The following is a 25,494-nucleotide window of genomic DNA, read 5'->3' as shown; positions in this document are numbered from 1 at the left end:
ACTTGGAATTTTAACATTTTAGAGTGTCAAATTACCGTTCTATCTACCCATAACACACCCCCCCCCAAACTTAAGGCATATGCCTATTGACACGTCCTTATAGTATGCATGATCTAAGAGTGGGGGGTGAAATGATCACATGTCGCTTTTCGGTCATGTTAAATTGTGATTGTACATAAATTTTTGTAAACCAAGTCACTTTCCTGATGTTAATGGGATTATAAATACAGTTTAACATGGTCAAAATGTTGCTCTGGCCCTTGAATGCTGAAAATTGCGAAAAGTATCATATTTTCACTCAGTCCGAGCTTGTTTGGAGCCCTGTTTTATAACTTTGGAGTGACTAGCGATAAAAAGCAATTACACTTTTTAGGATGTTGACCACTGATTCCAAAAAATAAAGAATATCAAAAATATTTTTTCTTATAAGGGTGCACTACACTAAATCCTTCCGCATTTGGTGTAACCCTTCATAGTTCCGGTAAAAAATAGCACCTATGCGAAATATATCGGCGTCCCGAGGGAACCAAATTTGAGTGACTCTTGGTTGTTTTGATAAAAAAGATAGAATAGGAGCTCAACATTACATATCTGTTCAGAAAATTTTCTGAATCGAATGTGCATGGGTAATAGGCCCTCGGAACAATATCATGGCCGGAACTGGTAAGGAGGCGAGCGTGTCGGCTGAAATTCGGGATGGCGCTGTTCAGGAGTTCGTATCTCTCAAGTTTGTCTTAACTTGTCCCAAAAAATTTAATTTAAATAAAAGTTTAATCTTTATTTAAGACATTGGTTTGATCAAAATATTAAAAATGTTGTTACATGGGGTAGAAAAACAAACTTACTTTCTTGCATTTTCCCGTGTATTTCAATGGGACGATTATTTAGTGGTGTGTGCCCTTCGAAGACTCATTTTTAAATGCTATGGACATGATTATTACCTGATTTTAAGTGCCAAAAAGTTGAGATTTTTGACTGAAACTGATGTCTTTGCAAAGAAAAAAAGTCTGTTTTTCTATTTCCGTCTACAAATACGCGATTTCATTCTTAAACGCACGAGAAATTAGCTTCAAAACGCAAGTTCCTGTCGAATTGACAATTTAAGACCGTGCTTGAAATTGAGCTATTTTGGCCCCAATATCATAGAAGTGGTCACTTTTGGTTATCTCGGTGCTGAAAAAATGAAACATCTTTGGAATTATTTTGATGCAAAATGTAATTATAAGATCAAAACTCAATTATAACCGTTTTGAAAATAATCACTGAACCTTTAATTGGGTCTCAATAGACATTTAAAGTCAAAGCATACTATATTATGGCCTAATGATGACAAAATAACGGCATTTTTATCTCATGACCAAATGTTCAATTCCCAAGAGAGAAATTTATCAATTAATTCTAATGATGGGGTTTCTTAATTTTAGATCTTGCAAAAATAATACACGCAACTTGGAATTTTAACATTTTAGAGTGTCAAATTACCGTTCTATCTACCCATACACACCCCCCCAAACTTAAGGCATATGCCTATTGACACGTCCTTATAGTATGCATGATCTAAGAGTGGGGGGGGGGGGTGAAATGATCACATGTCGCTTTTCGGTCATGTTAAATTGTGATTGTACATAAATTTTTGTAAACCAAGTCACTTTCCTGATGTTAATGGGATTATAAATACAGTTTAACATGGTCAAAATGTTGCTCTGGCCCTTGAATGCTGAAAATTGCGAAAAGTATCATATTTTCACTCAGTCCGAGCTTGTTTGGAGCCCTGTTTTATAACTTTGGAGTGACTAGCGATAAAAAGCAATTACACTTTTTTAGGATGTTGACCACTGATTCCAAAAATAAAGAATATCAAAAATATTTTTTCTTATAAGACTCATTTTTAAATGCTATGGACATGATTATTACCTGATTTTAAGTGCCAAAAAGTTGAGATTTTTGACTGAAACTGATGTCTTTGCAAAGAAAAAAAGTCTGTTTTTCTATTTCCGTCTACAAATACGCGATTTCATTCTTAAACGCACGAGAAATTAGCTTCAAAACGCAAGTTCCCGTCGAATTGACAATTTAAGACCGTGCTTGAAATTGAGCTATTTTGGCCCCAATATCATAGAAGTGGTCACTTTTGGTTATCTCGGTGCTGAAAAAATGAAACATCTTTGGAATTATTTTGATGCAAAATGTAATTATAAGATCAAAACTCAATTATAACCGTTTTGAAAATAATCACTGAACCTTTAATTGGGTCTCAATAGACATTTAAAGTCAAAGCATACTATATTATGGCCTAATGATGACAAAATAACGGCATTTTTATCTCATGACCAAATGTTCAATTCCCAAGAGAGAAATTTATCAATTAATTCTAATGATGGGGTTTCTTAATTTTAGATCTTGCAAAAATAATACACGCAACTTGGAATTTTAACATTTTAGAGTGTCAAATTACCGTTCTATCTACCCATAACACCCCCCCAAACTTAAGGCATATGCCTATTGACACGTCCTTATAGTATGCATGATCTAGGAGTGGGGGGGGGGGTGAAATGATCACATGTCGCTTTTCGGTCATGTTAAATTGTGATTGTACATAAATTTTTGTAAACCAAGTCACTTTCCTGATGTTAATGGGATTATAAATACAGTTTAACATGGTCAAAATGTTGCTCTGGCCCTTGAATGCTGAAAATTGCGAAAAGTATCATATTTTCACTCAGTCCGAGCTTGTTTGGAGCCCTGTTTTATAACTTTGGAGTGACTAGCGATAAAAAGCAATTACACTTTTTTAGGATGTTGACCACTGATTCCAAAAATAAAGAATATCAAAAATATTTTTTCTTATAAGGGTGCACTACACTAAATCCTTCCGCATTTGGTGTAACCCTTCATAGTTCCGGTAAAAAATAGCACCTATGCGAAATATATCGGCGTCCTGAGGGAACCAAATTTGAGTGACTCTTGGTTGTTTTGATAAAAAGATAGAATAGGAGCTCAACATTACATATCTGTTCAGAAAATTTTCTGAATCGAATGTGCATGGGTAATAGGCCCTCGGAACAATATCATGGCCGGAACTGGTAAGGAGGCGAGCGTGTCGGCTGAAATTCGGGATGGCGCTGTTCAGGAGTTCGTATCTCTCAAGTTTGTCTTAACTTGTCCCAAAAATTTAATTTAAATAAAAGTTTAATCTTTATTTAAGACATTGGTTTGATCAAAATATTAAAAATGTTGTTACATGGGGTAGAAAAACAAACTTACTTTCTTGCATTTTCCCGTGTATTTCAATGGGACGATTATTTAGTGGTGTGTGCCCTTCGAAGACTCATTTTTAAATGCTATGGACATGATTATTACCTGATTTTAAGTGCCAAAAAGTTGAGATTTTTGACTGAAACTGATGTCTTTGCAAAGAAAAAAGTCTGTTTTTCTATTTCCGTCTACAAATACGCGATTTCATTCTTAAACGCACGAGAAATTAGCTTCAAAACGCAAGTTCCCGTCGAATTGACAATTTAAGACCGTGCTTGAAATTGAGCTATTTTGGCCCCAATATCATAGAAGTGGTCACTTTTGGTTATCTCGGTGCTAGAAAAAATGAAACATCTTTGGAATTATTTTGATGCAAAATGTAATTATAAGATCAAAACTCAATTATAACCGTTTTGAAAATAATCACTGAACCTTTAATTGGGTCTCAATAGACATTTAAAGTCAAAGCATACTATATTATGGCCTAATGATGACAAAATAACGGCATTTTTATCTCATGACCAAATGTTCAATTCCCAAGAGAGAAATTTATCAATTAATTCTAATGATGGGGTTTCTTAATTTTAGATCTTGCAAAAATAATACACGCAACTTGGAATTTTAACATTTTAGAGTGTCAAATTACCGTTCTATCTCCCACATCCCCCCCCCCCCCCCCAAACTTAAGGCATATGCCTATTGACACGTCCTTATAGTATGCATGATCTAAGAGTGGGGGGGGGGTGAAATGATCACATGTCGCTTTTCGGTCATGTTAAATTGTGATTGTACATAAATTTTTGTAAACCAAGTCACTTTCCTGATGTTAATGGGATTATAAATACAGTTTAACATGGTCAAAATGTTGCTCTGGCCCTTGAATGCTGAAAATTGCGAAAAGTATCATATTTTCACTCAGTCCGAGCTTGTTTGGAGCCCTGTTTTATAACTTTGGAGTGACTAGCGATAAAAAGCAATTACACTTTTTTAGGATGTTGACCACTGATTCCAAAAATAAAGAATATCAAAAATATTTTTTCTTATAAGGGTGCACTACACTAAATCCTTCCGCATTTGGTGTAACCCTTCATAGTTCCGGTAAAAAATAGCACCTATGCGAAATATATCGGCGTCCGAGGGAACCAAATTTGAGTGACTCTTGGTTGTTTTGATAAAAAAGATAGAATAGGAGCTCAACATTACATATCTGTTCAGAAAATTTTCTGAATCGAATGTGCATGGGTAATAGGCCCTCGGAACAATATCATGGCCGGAACTGGTAAGGAGGCGAGCGTGTCGGCTGAAATTCGGGATGGCGCTGTTCAGGAGTTCGTATCTCTCAAGTTTGTCTTAACTTGTCCCAAAAAATTTAATTTAAATAAAAGTTTAATCTTTATTTAAGACATTGGTTTGATCAAAATATTAAAAATGTTGTTACATGGGGTAGAAAAACAAACTTACTTTCTTGCATTTTCCCGTGTATTTCAATGGGACGATTATTTAGTGGTGTGTGCCCTTCGAAGACTCATTTTTAAATGCTATGGACATGATTATTACCTGATTTTAAGTGCCAAAAGTTGAGATTTTTGACTGAAACTGATGTCTTTGCAAAAAAAAAGTCTGTTTTTCTATTTCCGTCTACAAATACGCGATTTCATTCTTAAACGCACGAGAAATTAGCTTCAAAACGCAAGTTCCGTCGAATTGACAATTTAAGACCGTGCTTGAAATTGAGCTATTTTGGCCCCAATATCATAGAAGTGGTCACTTTTGGTTATCTCGGTGCTGAAAAAATGAAACATCTTTGGAATTATTTTGATGCAAAATGTAATTATAAGATCAAAACTCAATTATAACCGTTTTGAAAATAATCACTGAACCTTTAATTGGGTCTCAATAGACATTTAAAGTCAAAGCATACTATATTATGGCCTAATGATGACAAAATAACGGCATTTTTATCTCATGACCAAATGTTCAATTCCCAAGAGAGAAATTTATCAATTAATTCTAATGATGGGGTTTCTTAATTTTAGATCTTGCAAAAATAATACACGCAACTTGGAATTTTAACATTTTAGAGTGTCAAATTACCGTTCTATCTACCCATAACACACCCCCCCCCCAAACTTAAGGCATATGCCTATTGACACGTCCTTATAGTATGCATGATCTAAGAGTGGGGGGTGAAATGATCACATGTCGCTTTTCGGTCATGTTAAATTGTGATTGTACATAAATTTTTGTAAACCAAGTCACTTTCCTGATGTTAATGGGATTATAAATACAGTTTAACATGGTCAAAATGTTGCTCTGGCCCTTGAATGCTGAAAATTGCGAAAAGTATCATATTTTCACTCAGTCCGAGCTTGTTTGGAGCCCTGTTTTATAACTTTGGAGTGACTAGCGATAAAAAGCAATTACACTTTTTTAGGATGTTGACCACTGATTCCAAAAATAAAGAATATCAAAAATATTTTTTCTTATAAGGGTGCACTACACTAAATCCTTCCGCATTTGGTGTAACCCTTCATAGTACCGGTAAAAAATAGCACCTATGCGAAATATATCGGCGTCCCGAGGGAACCAAATTTGAGTGACTCTTGGTTGTTTTGATAAAAAGATAGAATAGGAGCTCAACATTACATATCTGTTCAGAAAATTTTCTGAATCGAATGTGCATGGGTAATAGGCCCTCGGAACAATATCATGGCCGGAACTGGTAAGGAGGCGAGCGTGTCGGCTGAAATTCGGGATGGCGCTGTTCAGGAGTTCGTATCTCTCAAGTTTGTCTTAACTTGTCCCAAAAAATTTAATTTAAATAAAAGTTTAATCTTTATTTAAGACATTGGTTTGATCAAAATATTAAAAATGTTGTTACATGGGGTAGAAAAACAAACTTACTTTCTTGCATTTTCCCGTGTATTTCAATGGGACGATTATTTAGTGGTGTGTGCCCATACTACCAAAGCGGGAGCACACCACTTAATAATGCGCCGTTACCATTCATTTCACGGAGCTTTTTGCAGGTAGCTGGAGGTATTCCAGGCAATTTGGTGTTTGAAACGATTCAAAACAGTCTCATCTCTCGCTTATATCCCTTCCAAACTGAGATTTGGCTACACATGTAATACTTTTCTCATTCCAATTTTACTAATTAGATTTGGCACGCTGTGTGAAAGACTACGGGTAAAAAACTATCGGGGCAAAAACGTTGGGGGTGCATAAACCACGATGATGTACTATTATAGGCCAAAGATACGTTTATTAATAAAGTAGGCCTTTATACCAAGTTGCATATGCAAAGCACACTTTTGGAAAAATATGTTAAATTTACATAGACCTAATCATGCAAAATGACATATCTTGCAATTTAGTACGGTATAAGTTTTGGCATAATTAGGGGTAAAAGTGCTGCATAAACAGCCACCGGAAATGTAATGTAGCCTACTATAAGACATAAGGTCTTATTATACATTTATTAATATATTATATTCTAAGTTGCATATAAATATATGCAGATAGCACACTTTAAAAGTATGTAATTTTGCATATTCATGCAAAATGACATATTTTACAAAAGTACATGGTTTGGGCAAAAAACGGGGGGGGTAAAATCGGTGTATAAACAGAAATATAATGTGTAAGAAAGGTCTTATAATACGTTTATTATTATTATTATTAATATAGTATATACAAAGTTGCATTAGCAAAAGCACACACTTTTGGAAAAGTATGTAATTTTGTATAACCATGCAAAATGACATATTTTGCAAAAGTAGCCCATGTGTTTTTGGCAAAAATGGGGGGGGTATATATTAAGTTGCATAAGCAAAAGCACACACTTTTCACTTTTGGAAAAGTATGTAATTTTGTATAACCACGCAAAATGACATATTTTGCAAAGGTATGTGGTTTTGGCAAAAACAGGGGGGGGCATAAACCAGAAGTATAATGTTCTATATGACATTAGGTCTTATATACATTCAATAATATAGAATATACTAAGTTGCATAAGCAAATGCACACACTTTTTGGAAAAGTATGTAATTTTGTATAACCATTATGACCCTGCAAAATGACATATTTTGAAAAAGTATGTAGTTGTTTTTTTGGGGAGGTGGCATAAACAACTGCCAGAAATACAATGTACTAAGACATTAGGTCTTGTACGTTTATTAATATAGTATATACTTAGTTGCATAAGCAAAAGCACACAATTTTGGAAAAGTATGTAATTTTGCATAATCATGCAAAATGACATATTCTGCAAAAGTATGTGGTTTTGGCAAAAATGGGGGTAAAAAGCGGTGCATAAACCACCACCGAAAGCATAATGTACTGTAAGACATTGGGTCTTATATATGTTTATTAATATAGTATATACTAAGTTGTATAAGCAAAAGCACACACTTTTGGAAAAGTATGTAATTTTGCATGGTTTTGGCAAAAATGGGGTCTTATATATTCGTTTGTGTAAGCAAAAGTTTAAAAAATGAATTTGCCGTTTTTTAGCCTAAACAAACACCAAATAAATCTGTGAGCTAATCCATAGTTGCACTTCTCACAAATTATGTTCCTTGTGCATTTTTCCACTTGAAAGATTTAAGCCAGCTATATTATTCATTTCTTTCAAAGCACTGACAAGTAGAATAGTATTCAAATAACCAGGAACTGGTAGCTTGTATGCTCTGCTGTAATGTTACTCATTGAATCACACAAGTAAACACTTCACAAATAACATTATGTTTTAATAACTTTTATTTCTCAAATCACTGTTGATCGACACAATGTGACAAAAATCACAATAATACTTTGTTTCCCCTTGTATTTGGTAATGAAGTGACGTCCGTGATTTTACATGGCCCAAGATTATGTGTATTCACGAAGTGCCCTTGTACATACAGGTAACACAACTTTTAACAGTTTCCCCTCATAAATGTTTTTTCAACCGATTATGTAATCATGGTAATTGTGGCATGTTGGGCATCTTCAGTGTTAAATAAAGGGTTCACAAAAAATAACTCCCCCCTAAAATTACAAAACACTTCTTTGCATAACTTGGCATGTATTTCGTTGATTTGAAAAATTTAAAAACCTGTGAATAAAGGAATCGTTTTTTCTACCCTCCCAATGTTTTTTCTTTTAAAAACATTTTTGTTTTAAAAAATAATCACATTTTCCAAAAATGATGCTTTTAGAAAAAGTTGCACTTTTCAACATCCTCATTTATGTCAAAATTAGCTTCAACGAATCATTACTTTGCACTAAACGATGGTTACATGGGTGATTAAGGGATCAGAGACAGAAAGGTAAAGGAAATCAAAACAATTAAACATTGAAATCGAGAAAGTTTTGTACAATACATGTATGGGATGTTGAAAAGTGCAATTTTTTAAAGCATTATTTTTGAAAAATGTGATTATTTTTTTAAAAAAAAAAAAAAAAAGGAATTTGAGAAGGGATAACTTTAGTAGGGTAGCAAAAAGATTGCTTTATTCACAGATTTATACATTTTTCAAATCAACAAAATGAATGTCAAGTTATGCTAAGAAATGTTTTGTAATTGATTTTACCATTTTTGACACACCGGCTCAAAAGCTTCTAGAAATACCCCGTACATGTCAATAAATCATTGTTTTAAATTGCAAGATGATTGTATGGGTGACTGGGTTATCGTATACATAAAATGAAAGAACACAAAAACACCATTAAATCAATCAAAACATTGATATCGAGAATGTTTTTGTACATTACATGTATAGGATGTGGAAAAGTGCAACTTTTTCTGAAAGCATCATTTTTGGAAAATGTGATTATTTTTGGCCAAAACAAACAGATTTTTATTAAAAAGAACTTTGGGAGGGTAGGAAAATAATTCCTTTATTCACATGTTTTTAAATTTTTCAAATCAACGAAATGTATGTCAAGTTAAGCAAAGAAATGTTTTGTAATTTTAAGGGGGGGGGGAGTTATTTTTTGTGAACCCTTTATGTAATGATGCTTCCCATGTTTCAGAGCAGTTAACAAAAATTTGAAAACTTGAGTTGCAATGGCATGAAATCAGAAGGACTGCTCTTAACTTAAAATAGCTTGAATGGATTTCCTTAAAACACTGAAGATGCACAACATGTTTTTTATATTATGCTTTTTCTGTCGGCTAAAACTACATTAATTTATTCAAAAGAAGTTGTATTATCTGTATGTGTGTATAATGTGTATACACTCTGTAGATTTGGGACAGCAGGTGCGATTCAACAGCAACGTGAGTCAAATATTGTTACCGAGTCGTCAAGGCCAAACACACCTTTCACCCAAATTCACTTCAGAGTGCACAAGAAAACACACTGTTTGAAAAGTTAACAGTATCTGAATAAATAAAAGTAAAACATGATAATCTTCTGATACATAAACATAAATAAATGCCCCGTTCTATAGCACTCTTTTACAAAATAAGATGTAATCTGGAAATTCCCAAGACTAATTTTAAACATTAACCTTTCATATTACACCACTTCCTGGGGAATTTCCAAAATGATGTAATATCCACTTTACATTCTAGGGGATTCCGAGTACATAAATAGTCCTGACTTTGTTTACTGTGATTACACGGTAAAGGGAATTCCCAACTTTCATGAAGTAGCTTTAAATTGTAAGATAAATGATCAAATTGAATTACTCAGTGCTACAGTAATATGTTCTCAAGCAGAAGCAGATGTGTCTAAAGGTTTAAAAACCTATGCCTTGGAATGAATTGGATAATGTGACATGTTGTATACATATGCAAAATAACATTGCATAGCTTGAGACGTTTCCAAAACTAAGGAAATGATAATTGATTTTAGGACGTCAAGTACAACTCCAAACCCTAGTGGTGAAGGGTAGTAATGTGGAGCATGTGTCCTCATATAAATATCTTGGCACTATGATTGAGGGAGGGCGAGTTAGCGCAGCGGTAGTTCCCTCGCTTTGCACCACTGAGGTTCCGGGTTCAAGCCCGGCGCGCCCAAGGACTCATGTGCACTTGGTTTATCCCGATCCATGTTTGCTCTCGCAGGTTTTCTCCGGTTTCCTCCTGCTTTCAAAATCGGTGATTAGTTGTTTCGTTATCAAAAAAACTTCCTTCACCCAATGGAATTTGGGAAGCTGCAGAAAATGGGTGGATGTTACAATCTAAGTGCGGATAGGTTTGCGCCAGGTTCGGCTGCAACTAGCCTAGTTGATGCGATCTGATTGTGATGATTCACCACGTTAGCGAAATTACAGCGCTTTGAATCCTCTGGAAAAAGCGCTATATAAATTATGAAATTTATTTTGATGACAAACTCAATTGGCATACACATGAAGATTACTCAGGCGTGTAGCAAGTGGGGGACAGGATGGATTAAGTCCATCGGCCCCGAGGGTTCAGGGACCCGAGCACAAAAGCGAAAAATTAAATAAGGGCTGATAATGGAGAGCAGGGCCGGATTTTTATAGCATTGGGCCAGATGGGCCGGGTCCAGGGCAATTTTGCCCCCCAAAAAAAAAAAAAAAAAAAATTGGGGGCCCCCAAAATTGCCCTAAAATATGTTAGTCCCCCTTAGTTAAACCAAAACTTGGCCACTGACTTTAGTGCATATACCTTCCTCGGCATGTGAGTTCGGGGCCTCCAAATTTTGGCCTGGTCCAGGGCCCCAATAAGGTAGGCTAAATCCGCCCTGGTTAAAAGGGCCCGTACTGCTCCTTTTCCATAGGCCCCTGATGCTCTTGCTACGCCCCTGAGATTACTTGATCAAAGACTGAACTCTAGAATCACATTGGCACCTCATTCGCTAGTCAAACTGCGTAGCAACGTGTGACCTACAATCCCGGACAAAATGTGTTCGAACAGCCAATTCCCCTGTTCTTCTTAGTACAGTGCGCACGCTATACTGAATCACTGGAAACTAAGGATTATAGTAGTGTTATCTCAATGTTCATCTTCAGCATACGCCTTCCCTTTCCCCACCAAACAATGTTGGGAGAAGATATGGTGAAGATGAGCATATTGGGCATGCAAACATTATACAGGGGTAGAGAGGGCGACCATTTCCAATAAGCCCTTAAAAGTGTTCGAATAATTATTTCTAAGATTGTAGTTTTTTATGTGATAATCAGACCATGGAGGTATATAAATAAATGGAGAATGATCCAGCCAAGCCTCTTTTGTACTACGTTGGTTATGACCAATTATTGTTGAATAGGCAATTTCAGGTTTATATTGATTATGCTAAGCTGATTACATTGTGAAGTCTGTTTCACTGGCCATTGATTTCAATGGGGTAAAATGAAGTTTATACTTATTGGAAATTAAGTGCTCATGTTTCATAAAATTTTGATATCAAAATCTCATTTTCGCCAAAAATTGAGTGCTTAAATTGCATCAAGAAATCAGTCTTTTTTATTTTTGTAACACATTATCTGTTGTCATCTTGTGACTCCTACATTTTGGTCATGAAAAATTGAATTATGACTTTTTTTTTCCAAAAAGTTATGACCCCCCGTATATTTGGAACCCCTCCCTAGTCCAAAGAAAATGATAGCCTCCTAATAATATTAATAATCATTTAGGCCTAAATACTGATAATTATTTATTATACAATGAGAAGTTTAATGATGATGATTTAGGCGGCCTATACGATTTCATGACAATAGGCCTACAGAATTAAAAGTTTAAAATAACATGACATATCCGTCATGCCACTCAATCAATTTGACTCAAGCTTCAACCAAAATCACGATTATCATACACTAAACTATGAGAAACTGTTTAAACAAAGTATATAGGGCCTATACATTCCGTAAATCAATTTCTCTCTAGAAAAGATTGTCTGATCATCACTTTTGCTTGAATTCAAGTACTTCCGTAAATTTTGCTCGTCAGAACTCAAATGGCCCAAATTGGCCCAACATAATTGTTTCACAATCGGAAGGTAAAAACGTTTTGCTTTCATTTGCACTATATTTGAACTCCCTCAGACACCCTTAAAAGCTTGATATATGAACATGAAAACTAAGTATATTTGTCAAGTTACGGCACAACTAGTGTAGAAAACAGTTTCATAACTTGAGAACAGAACATCCGAATTTCTTCGGGTTTTCGCACGATCATACATTGAAACTATAAGCTATCAAAACTGGTGACTTTGAACTAGCTGATTGACTAGCTGACGTCATTATACAGTCTCTTTTACAAGGCTTCCGGTACGGGTCAATGTAGGGTCAATTCCTATGAGGAAATTTTGGGAGTGACAATCAATGAACCATGGTAGAGACTCATAACCATCGTGGAGATCAATAGCTTGGCTGAAGTGGCTGGTCAATTTAAGTTTGGTGACTCATTGAATAGAGGTAACGGGATAATCTCCACTTAGGAGATTAGAATTCTGGCGATCATTCTCCATTTATTTATATACCTCCATGATCAGACAAAGCAGAAGGACATCGACACCGCTGAAGTAATTTGCTGAATAGTATAATAAAGTATTACTTGACTTGTCTGGACTTGACTTGGCTAATCATCAGCATTCGAAATAGGGCCAGTCAGCAGGCCATTGGCCTGTAACTTTTTGGCCTGGCCGGTAACTTTTCTGACTGGCATCTAGTTGCCGGCCCGGCTGGCCGGTAACTTTTTAAGGTCAAGCCCGGCTGGCCTGTAACTTTTGAGGCATATTTGAACACTGCTAATCATTCACAAAATCTTAAGAAAGGTTATATTATAGTTCACATTATTTGCCAAATATAGTTTCCATATGTTTTAAGAACATGCTTCTCATTCTAATAAGGTAGGGATTTGACTTGAATTTATAGCCACATTGTCAGCTTTACAATGAGTTCTGCTAACACTGGTAATATGAAATGACCACTCACTGAAACAAATCCATGTAAATGTGCTGGTCTTAAAAGCCTTTCATTTCTAAATAGATAAAGTGAATGTATTTGTTCATCATATTTATGCAGCTTGTATCATTCATTTTATCGCATATCTGTGGATGTTGACGATTGAGAAAGTTTCCCTCTGCTAACATGACTGACTGTGTCGCTCATGGATGTTGTCACTTGTTCCCTTGTAGCATCAACGAGGGCATCAAATGATTCTATGGATAAAAAGAGTCACAGAAAGAGAAGATAGTAAGAAATACATACATTTGTACAATTGACTGTGGATACTCATGAATGTGTTATTAGCATTTTGGAACAGTTATAATTAATGTAACTTTATTTCCTGATCTGCTTGTACTGCATGTTAGCCACACTCCAGCAATAGTGGAATTCCTTTCTTTTGTTTGAATAAACATAGTTCAAAAGCATTTGGAACCGGGTTGCTTTTGTATTACATTCACCTAGTTTTTCGAAAATGGCACATGGACACTTAAAATGACATGCATAAGAATATTTGTGTTGCGTATCTGGATAATATTGTTTACAGAATTGCTAATATAACTGGAATAAGAATAATACAATAATTTCAAGGCTTTATTGGACAAAGCAACTTCAAATAGTGCAATAGGGGTGACCGAGCAGTGTTTGCCCTTTTTTTGACTAGTCTAGGGATGTCAATTTTAAGGTTAGAAGGGACCTGACTGAGCCATATGAAAGCCATGTGTCTTGGCTACATACAAACCTAATCTCAGGACTGCAAGCCTTACAATAGTAAAGGAGACAAACAAATTTGTGAAGCGGGGCAGGGTCACCCATATGCATATGGTGGGCTCAGTGGGGCCATAAAAAGTTAAAAATACTGCATATAACAATAACTATAAAACAAACGTTTAATAAAGGGTAAATTGGGCAGTCATTTACTGCCGGGGAATCCATATTAAATAAATTGGAAGAGAATAATGTACGCTAAGTCCAAAATGAGCTAAAACTTTATTTACATCTTCGGGGGATTATGGTTTAGGACATGAAATAGTGCAATGAGATTTCAGTTTACATGCACTACAATCGTGCAAATCATGTTACAGTTGTCATATTTGGCAGATGAATAGTATTTATGGCTACGCTGCTTTTGAACTCGCCACCCAAAAATGGTGGTTTTGTTACGCTTTTCCAAATTGAGACTCCTTCAAATTGTTATATCTCTGCTTAAACAGGTATTGAAGTGTGTTTGGTGTCATGTTGTAGCTAAAATGTGTGCCCTAACAGACCTCCAAAGGAGAATTGTTTATCAGCTAAGATAGTGGAGTTAGAGTTGTTTGAGTTCAGAATGACCGAGGTGGGGGATGAGGCGGTGGCGGATGAGGCGGTGGCGGTATTTGCAAAGTCTATGGGAAATAAAGATTTTTTGTGTGTGTGCGTTGAATCAACTGATCATATCTTTGCATCCATATGGGCTACAGACATGGTTAAGAGCTCTTTTGAAAAATTATTTATTCTGCTAATTGTTTTTAATCATTTTGAACTCTTTATGATTGGTTTAGTCTATGAAATGCAAACTTTTATGTGCAAAACTACCTGTTTTCATACTAAACACTGTAGTAAGCAATGCGGATGTCTTCAAAATCTAAAATATGCAGATATAAGGCAGTTTTGAATACTTTGCACAGTATGCATTTTTAATTACTTATCCTATCATAGTCATAGTTTACATTTTCTGAGAGGAAATTTGATGAGGAATCTAATTATTTATGGACTTACTTTTTTTGTATGGGTTAGGGGTAAAATGTTTCAGTTCAAAATATGTTGAATTGTAAAAAATTTGAACATATTTTGGGACACCCTGTATTCCAAGATTACCAAACAGCTGTGATTTTTTTTTTTTTTTTTTAAGTAGGCTCCCCCTAACCTATAACCAAATCAATGTTGTTTACTTTCAGTTTATAACTGCAAGTTAGTAATAAGCAATACATTAAGTGACCCATTTTTTATTTGGATTTTTTTTTATTCCACCCTGTATAACTTCAAGGTCACCCTGTACAATGAGTTGAAATGTGTATATTTAAATTGCTTTTGCCTCCAGCTTTCCAAAAATGTATACTTTTGCTAGTTTAGGGTTGATAGTTATGGAGATATTCTAATTTGAATTCTAATTTCAAAATGCATTCAAATTCAATGCATTTTGAAATCATTAATAGACTATGACATGAATACAAATTATCAATTTTCATATTAAAAATACAAAACATCTTGAATTTTTTTTTTTTTTTTTTTTAGGTCAACCATGAACGATCCTACCATTTAGGTCTACATGTAGGTCCAGGGACACTACAAAACCGAAAATATAAATAACTTAAAATAAATTAAATTCGAGTATAGTCCCACCCCCCCCAATTTTGAAAAATGTTCACCCAAAACGGGGTGGGACTATACTCGCCAGTACGGGTAATTAAAATTTTACAGTAACTTTTAGATTTTGAATACACTCTACAGTGTTTGATATGAAAACGGGTAGTTTTGTATGGAAAAGTTTGTATCTTTCTAGACTAAACCAATAAGTAGAATTGTTTAGCTGTAAGTTCATGAGTCTTTTAGATACTAAATAGAGTAAAAATCCAATTTACAGTCTTTACAGAAGCAGATTATGCACTAAAAATATCAATCCCATAGAGTTTGTGTGTGCCACATCCCGGTCGTTCCTTCATGTAATTACATGAAGGAATAACCAAATATGGTCATTATAGGGCTTTTTGAAACTTTCTAGGAAATATAGGAAAATCTTAAAAATATAGGAAATATAGGACCGCTTGCAGCCCTGCTCATAGAGCTAAACTGCTCAAATAAAGAAAGTCCACAGTCATACAACCCATCCTACACCAAAACCTGATCTTGTTATGACAATTTGATTGATACGGTCGTATGCAGAATCTTGTTAGCTCCAATTTGATACCCAATTTGCTACCAAACACTCAAAAGTGACAAAGGTTGATACCAGTTTATGGCATTTGGTGCATTTTCAAAAGTTGCAAATCAAAACGAAGCACACGGTCGAAATGGCTTAGCGTGGCAATATGGTCAACCTTGCTTGCCCACGATGGGCCCCTGTCGACTATCCCAAATGCGCGCTTTATTCAATTGTCAATTTAAAACGCATGGATTGCTACAGTGATTTACTGATGAATACTAGAGCACGATGCGATCGATATGACCTAGCGGTTGTTTCGGGCTATGTCAATATGTCAATGGTCGTGGTTTCTGCCATTCACCTCTACAGGTTCGCGTGGTCTGTTTTTAATTTGCAACTTTTGAAAATGCACCAAATTTCATATACTGCTATCAATCTCTATGAATTTAGAGATTTCGGTAGCAAATTTGGTACCAAATTGCAGCTAACAAGATTCTGCACACGACCTTATCAATCAAATTGTCATAACAAGATTAGGGTTTGGTGTAGGACGGGTTACATGATCATGGACTTTCTTTATTTGAGGTGTTTAGATGAACACCTTACCTGAGCCAAACACCTGTAAAATGTACAACATTGTCTGATTGCAGCTCTTGTGGGGTTCGGCAGAGAGAACAGAAAAGTATTTTTGCAACTGTTACAGCACTCTTGTTGTAATCTACTTTCACATATTTAGCAAGCAAAATCTGGAAAAAAAAAAAAAATAGGTTAAAGAAGAACTTCTCATATATTTATGTTACCATCCACAGTTTGTAGTCTTCCATTCATTTTTTTTTTGCCTTTAACTATATTCATACATGTTTGATTTTATCTCTGAGCAGCAGCGGACTGTTTGATTTGCCTAGCTATAGGATAGGAGTTTCTCTCTGTAAACCTGTTGACTCCATATTAGAATTTTTGGCCTCCACACATATGTGGAGCTTGTGTTATCATCCAAATGGTTGTTTGTTTTGGCTTGTCCGGGCGGAAGCAAAACCATTAATCTACTCTGCAGCTTAAACTTCAAACTTGGTATGGTGATAGGACATAGTGGTCTAATCTGCTGTATTATAGTTCTATGTCATGTTTTATTTGCATATTTATGAATATTAATAAGCTAATTTGCATATTTTGCCTACATTTTCATAAATCTACTCAGCAGCTTTTATTGCATATTTTACCCACATTTTCATTAATAATCCACTCTGCAGATTTAACACAACATCGCAACAACCAATCAACTTCATTCTTGGTATATTGCGATAGTATACATGCATGGTGGCCCGATGTGCTGTATAGTTTTGCATCATATACTATTGGCATATTTATGAATATAAACCCTAATGCTAAATATGGTTTTTGGCTATCAGAATTTAAAGGAGAAGAGGAATGAAAAAGGAGAAGATGAACAAATTTTTCACTTGGCAACCTGGGATTGAACCTTAGACACCCACTTGTAGCTACGGTGGTGTCACTGGCCCATCAGCCATCGATTCCCTGGGTATGACAATGCATACATGTGCAGTGGTTTTCTTTGTAAGATTTTATAGAGTTAAGCATGCCCCAATGAAGGAAAATGTAGGCCTACTAACCCTAACGCTAATCATGGGTTTTGGCTATCGGAAAGGAATATGCCTATTTTGTATTAAAAGTATGTACTTTTGCACACCGTATAATAAAAACCCCTTTAAAAGGGAGTGCTCAGGCATGATTGGAACACATGGTTGTGCAATGTAGGTCGTTGGTGTTGAATAATGTCGCGTTTCTTATAATTAGGGCTAATGATATTGTTTTATATGTAGGCCTACATAAGATTAAGATATCAGATTGTGAAGATTGTGGCTTTACCATCAGAACTTACATAGTCTTTAGAATAAATCAAAAGGCAATGTGTTATTTTAGAAAATATTGAATTAGAATACAGTTAGCTTAGAATATGTATGAATATAATATCTAGAAGAATAAACAGGAAACAACATTTTGATGATATTCATTATGCACTGGACTTCAACTTGAAAGAGGGTTAAAGCAGGGATATGAGGTAAAAGTTAAAGGTTTAAAACTGGATCTATTAAAATGCTGAAAACCTCATTAGTGCCACTTACTTTCAACTAGAGAGTAAAAGTAAAAGTTGAAGGTAATAATGAAACTAAACCTATTCAGGTAATGCATCAAAATACTGTGTGCAATGTAATGGAGAAGGTAAATATTTGGCCTTAAAATTCAATGTTGTTAATAATGTTGTTAAATGCTGGACTGATTATATCAAATCCATACCCTGGTCAGAACAAGCCTTCTTACCTCTCAATGCAAATTTTAGTAAGAAGTTCATGGGTATTTGGTATTGTACATTGTATTGGCCATGCATGTACACTGACCTAGCTGGCAAACAAAATCTGATAAGTTCATGAGCAGTATGTAATTTACTAACTTGAACTTCCAGACCACTATCAATCTGTCAACACCTATGATTAATATCATCCCCAGGTTAAAAAAAAAACCTCCACTATGGGCTACAGAACACAGTTTTATAAATAATTTCATGGGAAATGAGGCTAATATTCTATGTCCACCTCAAGTTAGATATCTCACTGCTGCATATATATTATGAACTATGTCATAGGGAGTGAGGTTAATTTAGTAGCTAGCATTTATAGTCTGCATTTCCATTACCAGGCATTATCCTATCAAATATTATACTATAAAATATTTCTAGTGAAGACAAAGCAAAAGCATTTGCAGAAGAAGCCTGACTTGGAGCTACTTAGGTTCAAAGGTCAAGGTCTAAACTGAATGTATATATTCACTCAGGTGTACCTGAGCAAAAAATATGAAATAAATACAGGCTAGTAGTGAGTACATTGTACATCAAACTGTACATGGTTTTGTATGCAGATATAAGGCAGTTTTGAATACTTTGCACAGTATGCATTTTTGAATAGATTGCATGTGGTGTGGCTATAGAAGAACGACTACACAGGTGCACTTAGCATTACTGATATGCTTCGCCTCGGGCTTCGCCTTCGTGACCTGAACTGAGTTACTTGTGAACTGTGGAATCTTCAAATTGGCACATAGTTACGCATTCGATGCTAGAGTCCATTGCCATCGTGTTTTTGGTTGATGCATTGATTTGTACCGTAATTAATATTCATAAAACAGCATTCAAGCTTTGACTATACGCTTGGCAGCCAGAATGGTGGAAACTTAAGTGAAAGATATCCTAATTAAAAGGAACATTTTCTAGGGTGAAATTTTTGTGTAGAAACTGAATCTGACATAAACATTTTTTATCAACTTGAAAATTTTCCCCATAACACTGTACAGGCATATTTCTGCCTGAAGTCCCAAAATTTGAGCGAAAATTGGTAAAAAAAAAAAAAAGGCCTTCAAAATGGGGATACTCAGCCCTGGCTAAACAAAAACAAACTAGCATGTATTTTTGCATAAACCGTATAAATTTGTTCCAATAAGCTCCCATGCCCCAATAAGCACCCACCTACATGTAGGGTATTTTCAATTAAGGGTAACATTACATGTAATGTTGAAGTGACAAGTCTAGTGTAAACTTGCAATGCATTTTCTGCACCAGAAAAGCTACTAGAACATCTCAGGACCTATAACATACGTAATTGTCTCTAATAAACGCCCTTGCGAAAGATTACATGTAGGTAAACCAGGTTAAAAATAACTGTCCACCCAAAATGACTTTGTTAAGAGCCCTGGGTGCTTATACGGTACATGTATGTAGAAATTGCATTATATGGCGTATAGGCCTATATATATTATGTATTTTGCAAAAGTACTGTATACTTTTGCATACATATGCAAAACCACATACTTTTGCCAAAGTTCGGTATGTATTAAATACTATGTACATTGTAGTTTTGCACACAGCACATGAGGTAGTTTTCAGTCAATAATGACATAATATACAAATGTATATACTTGAATTATACAAAGTATGCATTTTTGATATACAGTAACCACTTGGTATAAGCCCACCCCCTAGATGGCAGATTTCACTTCAAAAATGGGGTGGGCTTATACCCGGTGGTTACTGTATGTAAAAATTGCATGCAGGAGAACGACTACGTACACACATGGAAGTATGTTGCAAAAGTATGTACTTTTGTATGTACATAAATTTTGTAAATTGTATACAAAAACACATACCGTACTTTTGGAATTTAGTAAAAGTATGTACTTCTTCCCACGTATGTCAAAGCGGACACCCTCACGAGATCCCTATTCGTTTGTACAGGGCCTTCCAGTTCAAGAAAATTTTCTCAGCACAGAAAATACCAATTAATTTAGTATGGTAATTTATTTAAAAGTTGATTTCCTGATAAGAAATCGAGCTTAAAATTATTTCATCAAGAGTATTTATTTGTTGCATGTTTTGTGATTTCCCCCATTGAGTGCAACGGTAAGTGTCCCCTTTGTGTCACACTAGGGGCAAGATGGAATAGCCCAATCATGGCAAAAGTGACATCATGTTGACCGACAGAATCGCAATAAGTGCAATGGATGGAACAACCCTGACCGAGAGAATTGGCTATTTTGAACTGTCGCTAGTACAATGTACATGTACATGGCATTCATGCTTAGATTTCAAATGCAATGGTCTCGTAAAGTTTTTGTCAGAGAAGAATTAGGGGTTCATTCATGAAATTGAGGGCCCGCATGATTGATTGTTTATGCCTGAGGCATATGAATAAGGCTAATGGAACTCGATTGTTAGTTTCCTATTGACCTCCCGCATCACCATTTCAATTTGACCAAAACTTTCATTATTTTTATAAAAAAAGTCAATTATTTGAAAATTGAGATGGAACTAATCAAAATTGAAACTCTCAAAATGTCTGACATACCCTGCTATACATTTGTAAATCATAATCAGCAGTTTTTCTTAGTTGTAGGGGTAGAGGATGTGGTAAATAATGGAAATTTACGGATTACCTCATCATGTTTCTGGTGATTACAAAAATTGCAAATTTCTTTTCATTTTAATTTTAAAAAATAAAATCTTTTCTCAATCTGTTGCAAAATGTCTGTAATGATGATCTAAGCATTAATACCTGTTTTGAAATGGTCTTTCATCAACAATATATACTTTGGTACTGGTGGGGTACCTAAATTTGGAGAAAGCTGTTCATAAAATCATTGACATAATGGATAATGAAAAGAGACCGAATAATGAATAATGAAATAGCGACCTCGTCCTTTTTTTCAAACATCCAATCGGAAACTAATAATCGAGTTCCATTGGCCTAAGCCCCTTTCATACATTCCCAAACATTCAGTGATTGTTTTCATCAAAAATAATAACAAAAATAAGATGCAAGATTCTTAACGCGATTTTCTTGCATTCTTTTCTATACCGAAATCATCACGCTGAAGTAGCCGGGCATGAATTAGGGGTTCATTCATATATTTTCATGACTAAATGGTTTTTAGTCATGAAAATATATGAATGAACCCAGTTCATACATACCAGTACATTTTGTGATTCTTATTTCATAAAAATAATAACAAAATTACAAGCAACATTACCGTATATCAAAAATCATGATTTTCCTTCATTTTTCCTACCTGGCGATCGCACATCCGGGACACCAATCACGCGCCGTTACATAGTGTGAATGTATGAACGCTGAATATGCCCGGCTCTTGACCAATCAAGGCCGTTATATAGCACAAATGTATGAATGTCACTTGTTTACATTTTGAGAGTGTGCACAGTCTTGAGTACATGTATTTACGGAGGTGGGGTACTGATTGGCTGAATCGTAGCAACAGACAGATAATCTGATTAGCTGATTGTGCATCATATCGTTACTCATTGCAGATCGGCGCCCTTGAAGTGAACACAAAGTTCGCGACGTCGACCATTAACAGGGCGCCGCACCAATCTGAGCAAGGGATTGCCGTTGTTGACGTTGTTCTCTGAAATCCAGTGTAGCCTCGAATGTGAAGCTCATCGGTCACTGCGGTGCACAAATTTGTGACTTGACTTCTCGAGCAAGGATACATTTTCAATTGAATGAACACTGACACAGCCTCGTCAGCCTGACATAGTGTGACAATTGTGTAATGTCGAGCCATACGATGGGTGTACTGTACATGTACATAGCTGTACACAATGTACCATGTCATGCATTGCATGACATGATACTGAGCTTAAAATAGCTAATTTGCAAAGAAACTCAAACGCTTACCTGGCTAGGAATGCATCAACCACACCAATTACTTCTCTGGCTTGACTGTAATAGATTCTCAAAAATTTTGAGAAAATGAAATGTTTTCGAATACACTGCAAAACAACACACTACCGTTCGCTGTAGCGACACCGTCGTGTGGAAATTTTTCATCATTGCGAAGGGAGACAAGCTGTGTGATGATAAAGAGAACACACCACAAAAACCTTCTTCGCATTGATTTTATACACGCAAAGTTATGAAAGTAGAGTTCACGTTTATGTGCAAAAGTAGATATTTTCCCAGTTTTAAAGTATAAATTATGTATATCATCTTAGAGAAGAACATTTTGCATACCATGGTATGCATTAGCTTTAACATTGCTCGGCTACTTGTTGAGAAAATCAGCGATACATACAAAGACCGATTTGACGACTGCTAACTACATTTTTCCCTTGTGTATTCATGCGCAGATAGTCTTAAATATTGCCCGAATATTCCCGTTTCTTTTTAACCTGTGTGACATTCACAATAAGAAATTGTATTTAAACACGATTTTGAACACTAAAATTGCTAATATTATATCAATTTGTCACATTTTGAATGTAAAGATGGCACTATATGACTGATAAACTTGGGCAGAAGCTGGCAGAAGTCTGATTTAGTGGTATAAGCCCTTGAATTAAAATGACCACGTGGTGATACATAACTGGGTGGGATATTTCCTAAAAATTGCACAAATTCTTAAAATTATTTGCGAACCACGCAAAAGGTTAATCAAAATTGTTAGGATATAATGCAATATATTTCTTAATTCACATTTGATTCACAAGTTGACAAATATTTTTATAGTTACGAACACGTAATTTATCACCAAACTCGATACAAAAAGTCTATGCAAAACATCATACTTTAAAAGTATGTCGATAATTATGCTATACCGGGACATGAGGTGGAAAAACAAACTTACTCGTATTAATTTACATGTATTTTAATGGGACTTTATCAAGTGGTGTACGCCCAAAAGAAAAAAAAAATCAATCAATCATACGAGCTGTAAATAGCCGATTCTACAAAACAAAGGGGACTCGACTCAATTTTGGGTTTGGCAGCTTTTTGCAGGTTCCTGTTTCCATAATCAAAGTTGCTGTATTTCATAAATGCTAGATTGATGACCATTCTTTGCAGTAGACCGAAATGCTTCTTATTTTAACGAAAAATGCTTCTTATTTTAACGAAAATAAGCTCGAATTTTGTCGGTGACACTGGTGGCGTCGGTAAGCTTACCATTGTAGGGTAGGACTACCAATTATCGGACACTTAAGCAATTTGCTCAATATTTAAAAAACTGAAGAATATTTTCCCAACTATAGAACATCCACGTAATGACCAAAGACAGCCCTAAATGTAACATAAAATTTGAATTGATGAGACAAGCCATTATAGATATATGGATTGAAAACCACATTGAGGCATCTTGCCAGTTATCGGACGCCTATGCCAGTTATCGGACACTACGCAGCCAGTTACCGGACACCCAAAAATAACGGCACACATCTATTTTTTCAACTCAACCAAATGCAGTTAAGTTTGTGTCTATTCCTTCATGATTTTGGGTTATATTTGGACATTGTCTGATACTTCACGGCATTTTCCCCACCGCAAACCACATTTAGGTACAATGTAGGCCTATACATTGTAGGCGCATCAACTATTTTAATCATAACATTATAATATAACTTAAACTTAACATCAAACCCTATTTGCGTTCTCAACTTCGCTAAAATAAGCTAAAATACACCTAACATAGTGCAACATGTTATTTGACATACAGCGCCGGCTGGCTGGCAACTGTTCATATGAAGGCCAGAGGGTGTCCGGTAATTGGGCATGCGCAGATTTTACAAGCCAATTATCGGACACTTCGTTCAGCCGGAAGCGTTGATAGCAACCGATCATGTCAGATGTTGTTGCAGAAACTACACAGTTTTACAAACATAATAATAAAAATATATCAGTTTTAGTAAATTATGAAAAGCTCAAGACCCACACAAATTGGTCATGCCGAATTACGCTACCTCATAAGTAACATGTTTTTAATAATAAAGAGGCATACTCAGTCCATTCACGCTCGTATTTGCGAAATAATAATAAACGGAACCAGCTGCAAGGCAGCCATTTAAATGCAGTAAGTATCCGTTCTTTCATTTGATGCAATATAAATTTATGTTGACTTGAAGAAACAACTCCACATGGTCCAAACCATGTAATCGTCCGATAACTGGCATTGTCCGATAATTGGTAGTCCTACCCTACGTGAAATGACTGTACACACCCCGACCATTGAAAAAATGGCATTGTACACGCATATAAATACATTGATCACTGAAATCTATAACTTTAATAATATCGATGCTATACATACATGTACTGTATTGAGGCCTAATACTAAACTATAATGGCGCGGAGGTAGCTTACTGCACACAGGGTCACAGTGTATTTTACCCATACGAAAAATCATTCCGTACGGACCGTACCGTGCATGCACAGATGACAGACAGTGACGCTATCAACCAATCAGCAGTTGGAAAATCGTTAACCCAATGCGTCATCGCTGCATTTTCATTGATAAAATTCAGAATCGTTCAAAAACACGAGTTTTTAATTGCAAATATTTTAAATTTGTTTATCTATGAATGTCAATGTCTATCTCAAATTAACATCGTGTATTATCGTAGCGTTTAATGCGCTGAAGCTTGTGAGGTGGATCCGTTGCAAATTTGGCAGATCTTTTGTTTTTTGTGATAAAAATCCATCTTTCGCATGGCGCTGTGGGGGTGTGTGTGTGGGAACGGGTTCAGCTATGCACGCGCTGCATGCATAAACACTAGTGCTGCTACAATGTAACTGCGTGTACCAATCGTAGCAGGGTGTAAAATATACAACAAAGTCAATGTTTAATCTCAAATACGTTATTGAGTAAATATAAGCATTTGAATAATTTAACAATAATTTGAATCTGAAAAATAAATGAACATGAAAGTTCATGAGTGATTTTACAACATATTTGACTGTTGGATAAATATGGGTGCTACAGCTTTGGAGCTAAGGCAATATGGCGCATTACTTTGAAGTTGGTAATGGGTAAATTACACTGTGCTGCATACTTATTGGTGCTTGTGCTCGAGAAGACTT

At 35.5% G+C, this 25,494-nt stretch overlaps 1 long non-coding RNA gene across 1 annotated transcript; it reads right to left on the bottom strand.

Annotated features, from left to right (window-relative positions):
* Nucleotides 1–13,297: 13,297 nt before the first annotated feature.
* Nucleotides 13,298–22,703, bottom strand: LOC140139386 (uncharacterized). Its single transcript, XR_011857102.1, has 3 exons — nt 22,321–22,703; nt 16,667–16,806; nt 13,298–13,373 (listed from the first exon to the last, which is right to left on the bottom strand). It is a non-coding gene; the product is annotated as an uncharacterized lncRNA (long non-coding RNA).
* Between the last annotated feature and the right edge of the window lie 2,791 nt (nt 22,704–25,494).

Source organism: Amphiura filiformis, chromosome 18 (assembly GCF_039555335.1).
Source record: "Amphiura filiformis chromosome 18, Afil_fr2py, whole genome shotgun sequence".
NCBI classification, from domain to species: Eukaryota; Metazoa; Echinodermata; class Ophiuroidea; order Amphilepidida; family Amphiuridae; genus Amphiura; species Amphiura filiformis.
This window is presented reverse-complemented; position numbering and strand designations above follow the sequence as displayed.